Source organism: Topomyia yanbarensis, chromosome 2 (genome assembly GCF_030247195.1).
Source record: "Topomyia yanbarensis strain Yona2022 chromosome 2, ASM3024719v1, whole genome shotgun sequence".
In the NCBI taxonomy this organism is placed as follows: domain Eukaryota; kingdom Metazoa; phylum Arthropoda; class Insecta; order Diptera; family Culicidae; genus Topomyia; species Topomyia yanbarensis.
This window is the reverse complement of record NC_080671.1, coordinates 69,788,219-69,800,573: the sequence shown is the minus strand read 5'-3', so window position 1 is coordinate 69,800,573 and position 12,355 is coordinate 69,788,219. Positions and strand designations below refer to the sequence as shown.

The window sequence follows — 12,355 nt, the reverse complement described above, 5'->3', positions numbered from 1 at the left end:
CAGCTGAGCGAGCATCCGCGTCGGCTAAGGCTACTATCCTCCTAGCCCCTCCGAAACAGGGTAAGGAGAGGCAGATTGGAGTGGAGAACACGCCAGTTCCCATAACTCCAAAGAGGACAAGATCCTCACCAGGAGAAGAAAGACCAGGCGGGTCAAAGAGGCAGACGCTCGAGGATGCTGTTGCTGCCGAAGAAAAGGACGCCACCTTACAGGGTGAAAGCTGGAGCACCGTTGTAGGTCGGAAGGAGAAACGCGGGAAACAGCAAAAAAAGGAGGAGGAGCGAAAAGGGGAGCAGAAGAGGAAATCAGAACCCTCGGCTCGTCAGAAGGCGCCTAAGGGAGAAGCCGTGCTCGTCAAAGCAAATGACGAGACTACGTACGCAGCACTGCTCAAAAAGGTCAGAGAGGACCCGGAGCTGAAAGATTTGGGGGAAAACGTGTTAAGAGTCAGGCGTACCCAAAAAAATGAGATGCTCCTCGAGCTTAAGAAGAATACTACGACTAGTAGCTCTGCCTTGCAGGAGACTATAACTAAATCAATGGGCGGAAAGGCAGAAGTTAAAGCCTTAAGCCCGGAGATGGTAATCGTGTGCAAAGACCTCGACGAAATAACGACGGAAGACGAGCTGAGAGGTGCTATGAAGCAGCAGTGCAAACTGGGCGAGGTGCACATGACGATCCGGTTAAGGAAGGGATACGGAGGAACGCAGATAGCGATGATACGTTTACCGGTAACCGCTGCAGACAAGGCACTGGAGGTAGGTAAGGTTACAGTTGGATGGTCGAGATGCCTACTGAGAGCCGCCCCACGAGTAAACAAACAAGCAGAGAAATGCTTCAAATGTTTAGGCTTTGGACATTTAGCAGGGGCTTGCAAAGGCCCGGACAGATCCGGGATGTGCTGGAAATGCGGAGAGACGGGCCATCTTGCGAGAGACTGCACGCAGAGGCCGAAGTGCTTGCTTTGCACCCCAGCGGAAGGGAACGACCATCAGACGGGTGGCTTTAAATGCCCAGCGTACAAGAAGGCGACTGCAGGCCAACGGTGATGGAGATGACCCAGATAAACCTGAATCACTGTGATACCGCACAGCAACTGTTGTGGCAGTCTACGACAGAAACTATGTGCGATGTCGCTTTGATCGCAGAGCCTTATCAAGTCCCCCCTAATAACGGTAACTGGGTGGCGGATAGATCAGGAACCGCAGCGATACAAGTAATGGGAAGATTCCCTATCCAAGAAGTGGTAGAACGTTCCTATGAGGGTTTCGTGATAGCCAAAATCAACGGCATCTTCGTATGTAGCTGTTACGCTCCCCCAAGGTGGACAGTAGAGCAGTTCAGCCTAATGCTGGAGCAGTTAACCGAGCAGTTGATCGATCGGAAGCCGGTAGTCATTGGTGGTGACTTCAACGCCTGGGCTGTGGAATGGGGCAGTAGAGTAACCAACACAAGAGGGTGTATCCTGCAGGAAGCTCTAGCGAAGTTAGACGTACGATTGTGCAATGAAGGCTCTGTTAGTACATTTCGGAGAGACGGGAGGGAGTCCATCATAGACGTCACATTCTGTAGTCCCTCATTGACGGCGAACATGAATTGGAGAGTATGCGAAACGTATACGCATAGTGACCACCAGGAGATTCGCTACCGTATCGGCCAACGGAACCCCGCGGCAGTACAGAGAAGGGTGACCGGCGAACGAAAGTGGAAGACGAAAGCCTTCAACAAAGACCTCTTTGTTGAGGCACTTCGGCCGAACGGCGGGACCGAGAACGTGGATGCGGCTGACCTAACAAGAAGGATTGTGGCGGCTTGTGACGCCACAATGCCGCGAAAACTGGAACCACGCAACAAACGGCGTCCAGCTTACTGGTGGAACGAGACGCTTAGTACGTTACGCGCTGCTTGTCTCAGAGCCAGAAGGCGGGCCCAAAGAGCAAGGTCGGAACCAGATAGAGAAGAGCATAAGGCATCGTTTCGGGAAGCTAGGGCCGCTCTAAAACGGGAGATCAGACTTAGCAAGTCAGAGTGCCACAAGGAGCTATGCCGAGAAGTAGACGCCAATCCCTGGGGTGACGCATACCGAGTCGTGATGGCGAAAATGAAGGGTCCAACGACGCCAGTCGAAATGTGTCCGAGCAAGCTGAAGATAATCGTCGAGGGTCTTTTCCCGAAGCACGATCCAACTATATGGCCACCGTCACCGCACGGCGAGGAAGAAGGAACAAACATGGATCGGCAAGTGACTAACGACGAGCTAGTAGAAGCATCGAAGCGCCTAAAACCAAAGAAAGCCCCTGGTCCGGATGGAATACCAAACGTGGTACTGAAAGCTGCGATCCTGGCATATCCGGACATGTTCAGGATAGTGATGCAGAAGTGCCTAAATGAAGGCAACTTCCCCGAAATGTGGAAGGTCCAGAAGCTGGTGTTGCTGCCGAAGCCAGGGAAGCCACCTGGCGACCCGACCTCGTACAGACCCATATGCCTGCTGGATACACTCGGAAAACTCCTGGAAAGGATCATTCTTAACAGGTTGACGAAATTCACGGAAGGTGAGCGCGGACTGTCCAAGATGCAGTTTGGTTTCCGCAAAGGAGCATCGACAGTGGATGCAATTCGGATAGTGCTCGAGAGTGCCGAGAAGTCATCTAAACAGAAGCGAAGAGGAGATCGATACTGCGCTGTGGTCACGATAGATGTGAAGAACGCGTTCAACAGTGCCAGCTGGGAAGCCATCGCTGCAGCGCTGCATAGAATGAGGGTTCCCGACTATCTGTGCCAGATCCTGAAGAGCTACTTTCAGAGCAGAGTGCTACTGTACGAGACGAGCGAAGGACAGAAGTCATTGCGTGTCACAGCGCTGCAGCTGCCTAGGAAAGTGAAAATCGTAGGTTTCGCGGACGACGTGTCACTAACGGTGATGGGTGAGACACTTGAAGAAGTGGAGGTGTCGGTGACGGAGACAATAGACGCGATCGAGAGCTGGATGAACGGAGTTAAGCTGCAAATAGCTCGCCACAAGACGGAGGTGTTGTTGGTCAGTAACTGCAGATCGGTCCAACGGATGCAGATCGACGTCGGAGGGCACGTGATTGCATCGAAACGTGCATTGAAGCAATTGGGAGTTATAATCGACGACCGGTTGAGCTTCAACAACCACGTTGATTACGCCTGTGGAAAGTCGGCGAAGGCAACGAACGCAATAGCGAGAATCATGCCAAACGTCGGCGGTCCGAGAAGCAGCACGAGACGTCTGCTATCTACTGTTTCGTTATCGATACTCCGATATGGGGTTCCTGCCTGGAGTGCTGCGCTGAAAACCAAGCGGAACCGTGAAAAGCTAAACAGGACATTCCGACTGATGGCCGTACGAGTCGCGAGTGCCTACAGAACAATATCGTCGGAGGCAGTATGCGTTATCGCCGGGATGATCCCCATCTGCATTACCCTGGCGGAGGACGTGGAATGCTATCAGCGGAGAAATGCACGTAACGCTAGGAGACAGGTTCGAGCGGACTCGTTGGCTAAATGGCAACAGGAGTGGGACATCGCGGAGAAAGGAAGGTGGACCCACCGACTCATCCCAAATGTATCGGCCTGGGTACATAGGAAGCATGGAGAGGTGAACTTCCATTTGACGCAGTTTTTGTCCGGGCACGGATGCTTCCGGAAGTACTTGCATCGGTTTGGACATGCTTCGTCACCCCTTTGCCCGGGTTGTGCGACCGTGCAGGAGACACCGGAACACGTGGTCTTCGAATGCCCTAGATTCGAAGAAGTTCGTAGGGGTATACCTGGTATGACAGCGGACAATATCGTCGAAGAGATGTGCCGTGACGAACATACCTGGGACGCTGTCAACAGAGTGGTCTCGAGCATACTCTCCGAGTTGCAGAGGAAGTGGCGTAGAGACCAACAAGAAACCGCAAATCGGGTTTCGAGAGAAATTCCGCCGCCGGGGAACTCTCCAACTGTGTAGACTAGGTCCACCGCCGGGGACCAGTTGAGTAGTGCGTGATGTAGCACCGAGTTGGGTCGTCGGGGCGCCTGGGAACCGGACGTCAAGCTTCACCGGAATCGCTGAACCGACCTCGACATCCTTCCGGGTAGCTCGTGAGTAGGCTATATCCACCGCCGGGGATTGGACCGAGTAGACCGCGTCGCAGAGCTAGCAGTGGGTCGTTGGGGCGCCGGTGAACCGGAAGTTACGCTCCAACCGGAATCGCCGGATAGACCTCAGCACCTACTGTATGGCCCGTTGAGTAGGCTAGATCCACCGCCGGGGACTAGATCGAGTAGATCGGGCGAAACGGAACGAGAGGAAGCCAAAGAGCTCATGAAATTGTGGTGCTAAAACAAAAGAAGAATCGGTACCGGGGGAGCCTCCTTCGCCGGGGAACTCTCCGTCGGCGTAAGCTAGATCCACCGCCGGGGACTAGACTGAGTAGACCGCGACGAAATACCACCAGTCGCAGGTCGTCGGGGCACCAGCGAACCGGACGCTCTGCTCCACCGGAATCGCCGAACTGACCTCGACATCTGGTTGGTTGGCTCGGTTTCGGGAGAACTTCACTCGCCGGGGAATTCTCCGTCGGAGTAGGCTAGGTCCATCGTCGGGGACTAGACCGAGTAGTTCGCGAACAAGTCTGGTGCTCAAAGAGTAAACGGCGTTGAATGGTGCGAGAAGGGAGTTGCGGTGCTAACCGGCACAAGCGAGCCGCAGGGCTCAGTGAATTAGACAGTCAGAAGTTTGCCGCTCAGACTGTACTCGTAGGGGAGGAGTACTAAGCCTCGACTCACAGCCAGCTTTCCGACTGCCATGCAGAGCTTGCCAGTCTGTGTGGATGGTAGAGAATTGGTGGTGTGTAGAGGAGTGGGGCTGTAACCCTACGGAAGAAACGAACTAGGAAGTAGTTGAATTAGAGTGCGTGCTATGCACATAAAAACCCCTCCCCGAAGTAATGCCGTAAGGTAGTGCCGGGGAGGAATCAGGTTCTGGGCAAGAGCAGTGGTTTTTAGCGGGTCGGGTGATGGCAGCCCAAACCCGTTCCCTGACAATGGGGTTTTTGTACATTTTTCCTCACTCAGGGTTTTTCTGAAAATTTTTTTACTGCTCTCAAAAAAAAAAAAAAAAAAAAAAAAAAAAAAACATACATACATACATACATACATACATACATACATACATACATACATACATACATACATACATACATACATACATACATACATACATACATACATACATACATACATACATACATAAATACATACATACATACATACATACATACATACATACATACATACACACAGATATTTTGCGATCTCGGCGAACTGAGTCGAATGTTATATGAGACTCGGCCCTCCGGTCCTCGGTTAGCAAGTCGGTTTTTGGAGCAATTGCATAACCTTTCTATATGAGAAAGACAAAAGAATAATATTTAATTAGCTTAATCAGCATGAGTTCAATGTTATCTTCATGTGATTATATTTTGAAATGTTGGTGGAATGGGTTTGAAAGTGGAGGGAATGGGGGGTTAGTAGATTGGGAGTGGGGGATGCGTCAGAAATCCTTCATCTTATTTCGGTATACGGGGTGGATGAAGGAAATGCGGGCGTGAGGGTGGTCCAAGGGGAGGGGGGTGATGAAGGAGGGAGGTGTAAGGGCAAGGCGAGGGGGGGAGAGGCAGTGACGCAATACTCAACTGCATATTTTGCCTTTCATTTGAGACTTGGTTTGAGAATTTCGATTCAATCATCACCGAAGAACCGATGTGACTTTAATTGTGGAATATGCCCGGAATTCCGGACTTCCGGAATCGTCGATAGTGGACAATATATTCAAAGAATGTTTGATTGACAATCAGTGATCTAGATCTGCGATTAGAAGTAATTTGGTGACCATTTCAATAGTTTTTAGCCTCTGAGGTATTACGATTGTGCCGATATATGGGAAATTCCAGTGTATCCTTACTAACACCCCTGTAACTCCGGAAGCAAGAGTCAGAACCGAATGAAATTCAGCAGCAGTCAATGGCATTACTGTATCTTTCATTTGAAATCAAGTTTGTAAAAATCGGTAGAGAATTCGTTGGGGAATGGGTGTGATATTAGCTTAAGAACTTGGCGGGTTCCCCGGGGGCGTCATGAACCGTCATAGGTGGCCAATGTGGTCAAAGCTGCTTTGATTGATCATTAGTGATCCAGACCCGCAAACTAGAGTAATGTTACATCAATTTTAATATGTTTTACATCATTTGAACATCATGGTGGTACCAGTTTATATGGGAATTTGCTGTGCGACCGCACTCTTCAACCCGTAACTCCGGAACCGGAAGTCGGATCAACTAAAAATTTAATAGCAGCTTATGGGAGTGTTATACCTTTCAGATGAAACTAAGTTTGCGAAAATCGGTTCAGCCATCTCTGAGAAAATTGTGTGAGTTTAAATAACACACACTCACACACATACACACACACACATACACACACAGACATTTGCCGAACTCGACGAACTGAATCGAATGGTATATGTCACTCGGCCCTCCGGGCCTCCGTTAAAAAATCGGTTTTCAGAGCAATTGCAATACCTTTCTATTGAGAAAGGCAAAAAGGTGCGAAAGCGGCAAAGTCCCAAAAAGTCAATTTTTAGAAAAAAATAAAATTTTCGAGATAACATAAAATCTCGACGTTTCATGCATTTTAAAGATGTTTGGCATCAAAAATACGAATTCGATTTCTGAAATTTCATGAGGTCCCCCCTTTGAAAAAAAAATTTGAGTTCCTGCTTATATGGGAATTTCATATGTGACCGGACGATTTAGTCTATATTTCCGGACCCACATAAGCGATCCGTGCGAAATTTTATTGACACCTATGGGGATATTATAGCTATCATTTGGGACTAAGTTTGTGAAAATCGGCCCAACCATTTACGGGAAACTGATGTGAGTTCGTAAATTTTGAAAGATGGCCGCTTTTCCCGGGCACTTCCGGAACCGTCTATGGTGGTCAATGTAGTCAACGAAAGTTTGGTTGGCCGTCGGTGACCTAGAACAGCAAATTTAGGTTGTTTGAGAGACATTTTAGCGAAATTTTTATCTTTTTTGCTTTCATCGGAGTATCGGTTTGAATCACAATTTGCTATGTGATCGCACGGCTTCCGGAACCGATGATGGTGGCCAATGTGGCCAAATAGACTTTGAATGGATGTTAGTGACCTAATACTACAAATCGAAGCAGTTGTGGTCATATTTTGGAAAAAAAATTCACCTTTATACATTCATTGCAGAATTTATTAAAATCGACATTTTCTGCGTGTTCGTACTCATCACCCTGTAATTCCGGAACCGGAAGTCGGATCCATTAGAAATTCAATAGCAGCCTATGGGAACGTTGCACCTTTCATTTGAGACTAAGTTTGTCAAAATCGGTTCAGCCATCTCTGAGAAAAATGAGTGACATTTTTGATCACATACACACACATACGCACATACACACACATATACATACATACACACATACATACACACACAGACATTTGCCGAACTCGACGAACTGAATCGAATGGTATATGTCACTCGGCCCTCCGGGCCTCCGTTAAAAAGTCGGTTTTCAGAGCAATTGCAATACCTTTCTATTGAGAAAGGCAAAACATGTGTTTATATGCTATACACCAACAAAAAACTATAATTTTAAGCGATTTTAAGATGCAGTCTTCAACCAAATTGTTAAGTACGTTCGGTACGCATGCATTAGGCATAAATATGTTAAGCATTATGGAAGATTGGCATAATGCACGTTAGGCATGATAGACGATAGGCTTTATTTAAAAAATAAAGATTCTAACCTCGTCTTGTTCGGGTTAAAGAATCTAGGTTATATTATGCCATGCCATGTCCTTATATAGCAAACGACAGATTACCAAATTAAAATTATGATGAATCTTAGTTAGTTAAGTTAGTTATATGCATAGAATTATTTCCTATTTTTCTATATTACTGCATAGCAAAGGTTAAATGTTTTCTTCGTTTGAGTAAACAGGTTTTATTCAATCATATTTCTAGTCACTATTGTTGGAACCTATGAGAGCTCGTAGTGTTTTGGGCTACTAAATTATTGGGCTACGGATGTAACTTTCGCTACCGTACCTTGTTTGCTTCGCCAACTCGCAACAGCAAATAAAAAAATCTCGCGTAGTTTTTACTTAGATAACACAAAGACTACAATCATTTTACTGAATAATTTGGGAAAAAAGCATTCTAGAAATTTACATATTCGTTGAGTGAATAATTATAAAATATTCTTTTTGACATGAGCTGTTTTTCATAGCAAATATTTTCTTCTTGGACAATTGGAACATGCATGTGTGCTATCAATACCTACATAAACACAATAGAGATTGATTTGAAACAAGGGTGTTGGGCTTAATTAGGTAATACTGCAATTGAGTTCCCTTTGAGTCTGTTGCTTTGGTTCAAATGACAGAGCGAAAGGAGGGGAGAGGCACAAGTTTCGCTTCGCTTTAGCACACAAGTTTACATTTTCACTCATTCTGTAATTGTATTATTTCTAAATCGCTAATCAAAGATATTGATGTATGTACAATTAATAGATTGTATGTCAAGTAACTGACGTAAGATGAGATTGCTTATGCCAATTCCATGGTCTTTTATTTTATTCTTCAAATTTATGCTGTGGAATAAATACTTTGCCAGCTAATACAAGATCGAAAAAGTACAATCATTCAGACTTTCACTACTTGACGCCAGGAGCGGATCTTGAAAAAAAATTCGGAGGGTGTCGAAATTTCGATTTTGAAATGTTCATTGTACAATACGTGATTTGTAGTAACCTCATTTAATTAAAATTAGTTTTGGTGGTCGAATCTGGTTTGGAATGATTTTGAGTTTAGAACGAATTTAAAATAGGAACTATTTTAAAGTTTCTCAAGAAGTTAAAAAAAAATCGGGAGGGGGGATGGTCCGGACCCCCAAGACCCTCCCCCTGGATCCGTCACTGTTTGACGCCATCACTGCCTAAAAATAGGTTTCTTTTGAGGGGGCGGGTATAGCGTTATTGGTAAATCGGTTGCCTTGTACGCAGCTCACCTGAGTTTGATTTCCAACCCCGTATATAGGGCTAGTGATTTCTCTATGAGATTTTTCCAACCCGAAAAAGAGGTAAATAACCCTAAGGTTTAAATCTCTATAATCGAATAAAAATACTCAAGTTGTACACTGCCCATTATCGCATATATGTCTCCGTTTCTATAGATATATATGGGATTTCCTATCTTTACGGGACTGATTTGCAATCACAGGCAGTACATCATCATTATAATTTATATCTTACGTTCATTATGGCAATCGACCATTATACCTAACGTTGATTGTGCCTAACGTCCATTATACCTATCGTACGTATACCCAACGTCCGTATGCCCAACTAATTTATGCCTAATGGGGTACACCCCTCAATTATTATCAGCACAATCATCTCACTTTCAAAGGAACTTATCATTGCAAGCACAGAGCCTGAAGCAAGAGTTATTCCTTCTAAGTGTAAATAGTATTCCCGGTGTTAGTGTTAATATGTAGATATGTTAGATAACGTAAAATCGTATACAAATACACTATTTCACTGCGGTTTATGCACAGGATTTCTAGTGGTCTGTAGAATCATAGCACTAGCCCTGCAATTGTTCTGTACACTAAGAGCCAGCTGCCAACTCTTTCGAAACAGAAGGTCAGCTTCCACAATGAAATATAGTACCACGGCTTTGCTTTTTTGCATTCCAATAAACGATAGCTTGTGAAAACAGCCTTTTACATGTTTGTCGATAAAAATTTTGTTATTTATCTTCCGATTTCGTAATCATTTGCTTATTGATTCATTTTTTATTATTTATTTATTTATTGCGTTTTTGTCATTAGGGTTAATATATTTTTGATAATACAGTAAGAAATACAAAGTTAGCCTGTCTAGATTAAACAATGCCTTAGCGGGCTATGTTTTGATTTTACCAATATATGACTATTTGTATTAATATTTTATTTGTCTTTTTTACGGTTGTAAAATCATATTTGTAAATTTTGCATTTATTTACGAAAAGTGGGAAAATAGGATTATCCACAAAGGACATCCATATCTTGGAAACTGAACATTAAAATTTACTACTACTGGCACTAGTTCCGTTAAGATCAAGTGATCTATCACAGGAGTCCACTGCAGATGGTGTTGTACTGAAAACAATCCTCAGAACACACTTTAGCCACTTGTATGTCTCTCATATTTGAAGCAAAATAATCGTTACATCTTAACTGGAACTAAGTCACACACACACAGTTCTTATTGCCTCATTATAGGCTCTTCAAACAATTTTCACCGAAAACATATTTATGCCACTTTCACAAGATCCACTTACTTGCATGCCAATCAATGTTTGCCCGCCAATCCGCCTACTACATCTGTTTACATCGGTCAACAACTTCTGCAAACCGACGATAAGCCACACACCGACTGTTTCAGTCGCCCAATATTCAAATGGTGACAGCCGAACTCGAACTGATCACAGCGCGCATCGAACAAATCGCACCAACCGCAACCTCCGAAGTTCTGACTCGTGCATGCATATCCAGCATAAAATCATATTTATTAAATCTCCCTTCTTCCAAACCAAAACGGCCAAATTCGAATCCCAGCCATTCTACCCCTTTTTCCCATCTGCACACCAGTTAACGAATATATGCAAATTAAAAAGATATTTTTTGGCTGAAAATAATAGAAATTTTTTCCTAGCAAAAACCATTTCTCCGTACAGTTATTTAAATTTTTCTACCCTTTTTCCCACTCTCGCTCTCGTACCGGCATCAGCGCGTTTTATGCTCAGTTCATCTCCCTCCCAGCTTCTCGTAGTACGACTTACGGCATGTACAATTAATTTATTTGATCCTTTTCCTTTCGTTACGTCGCCGTCCGTCGTCGTTGGTTTTCTGCGGGCCGATGCAGCTGTGAATTACGGTTACATACAATGAAAATATATGAACAATCAACCCGAAAAAAACGCAAGTGCCGAAGAAAATTGAGTCGCAGCATAGAGGCATAAGCAATCAGCTTCTCTCGACAGCCGACAGGCTCCTGTAGGTCGAAGCCGAGGAGAGGGAGAAATATATGTGTAATAATAAAATGATGCTGATTGTGCACAATTCGAAGAGAGCAACAATCTTAATAACTATACGATTTTGCCCGACATCCACTTCATACGGTATACGTTGTTTGTTGTTACACTCTGGCGCGGACACTCAGCGGGAAGACAGAGGAGCACGAAACAAGGAAGACGCATGCAGCATAAAAATGATTCGTTGTAATGTTTTTTATTATGCTTTCGTGCCGAGTGAGTGCTGATTTCGGTTCGTTGTGTGCGAGTTGGTTTTATGCCATGTAAATATGTCTCAAGATTGAGTACGAGAACCGATCGAGACTCCTTTAAATTGAATTTAACTCTTTTCTTCCTGTTTTCGGGGCGCTGCTGCTACTGCTTCGGAATAGCATAAATCGCACCGTACTTGCAGTGAAAAAATGGGAATACGACTCGTGTGCTTTGCTGGGCGGTAAATGTTGTGGTTGATGAGTAGCGAATGTAGGGATATGTGCGGTTTAATCATTTTATCAAATCATGAGTAAGAAATAAAAATTATTATGAAATGATAAAGTGATAACAATGTGTAAAAGACGACAATCTCTTACGACAACGTGTGATAGAAGACACAGTTTAGTTATTTCACAGAGTGAACCACACAAAAATTAAGTATTAATATTTTTTTTAAAAAGAGAGATAATATCTAATATTGATGCCCCTATGCGTCGGTCGTCAAATGGTGGGATAACAAAATTCTCACAAGTTCCTATCTCATGCCTCCACGCGAGTCTAAGTCTATTGATGACATTTGGTCCTTAGACCGGCGACGACTGGGTGCTATCAGCCTTCTGCCGATAGTAGCAGAATGAGAAGGTGCGAACAGATCTAGTCGAGAAAACATAGCCGTAAAAATAAATAGTTGATCGGAAATGAGCCCCAATATGACTAATGTAACTAGTATCGATGATCACGGGTCAATACGTATTGAAAATTCGCCGCGTCTGTTTTTATGAACCTAATTTCAAGCTCCGTTATTGCTAACAAGCCCGTGCATCAGGTTAACAATGCTTTATATTTCTCTTCAGTGTTCGTTATTATCGCTCGTATACTTGTATTCCTAAAACAATCCGATATGGAAAATAAGAAATACTTTCCATGATTTATAACATCTCGCGCTATCTTTGCCTGTATAATGTGTTATCACTCGGT

The 12,355-nt window shown here is 44.5% G+C and overlaps 1 protein-coding gene across 1 annotated transcript in view; it reads right to left on the bottom strand.

Moving 5' to 3' along the window:
• The window catches only part of LOC131678393 (uncharacterized), an 81,511-nt gene extending 71,022 nt beyond the window's left edge, over window positions 1-10,489 (bottom strand). The window contains exon 1 of the mRNA XM_058958532.1: window positions 10,433-10,489. The gene's annotated coding sequence lies outside the window, so the exon portion shown is untranslated. The remainder of the gene's footprint in view (window positions 1-10,432) is intronic.
• Between the last annotated feature and the right edge of the window lie 1,866 nt (window positions 10,490-12,355).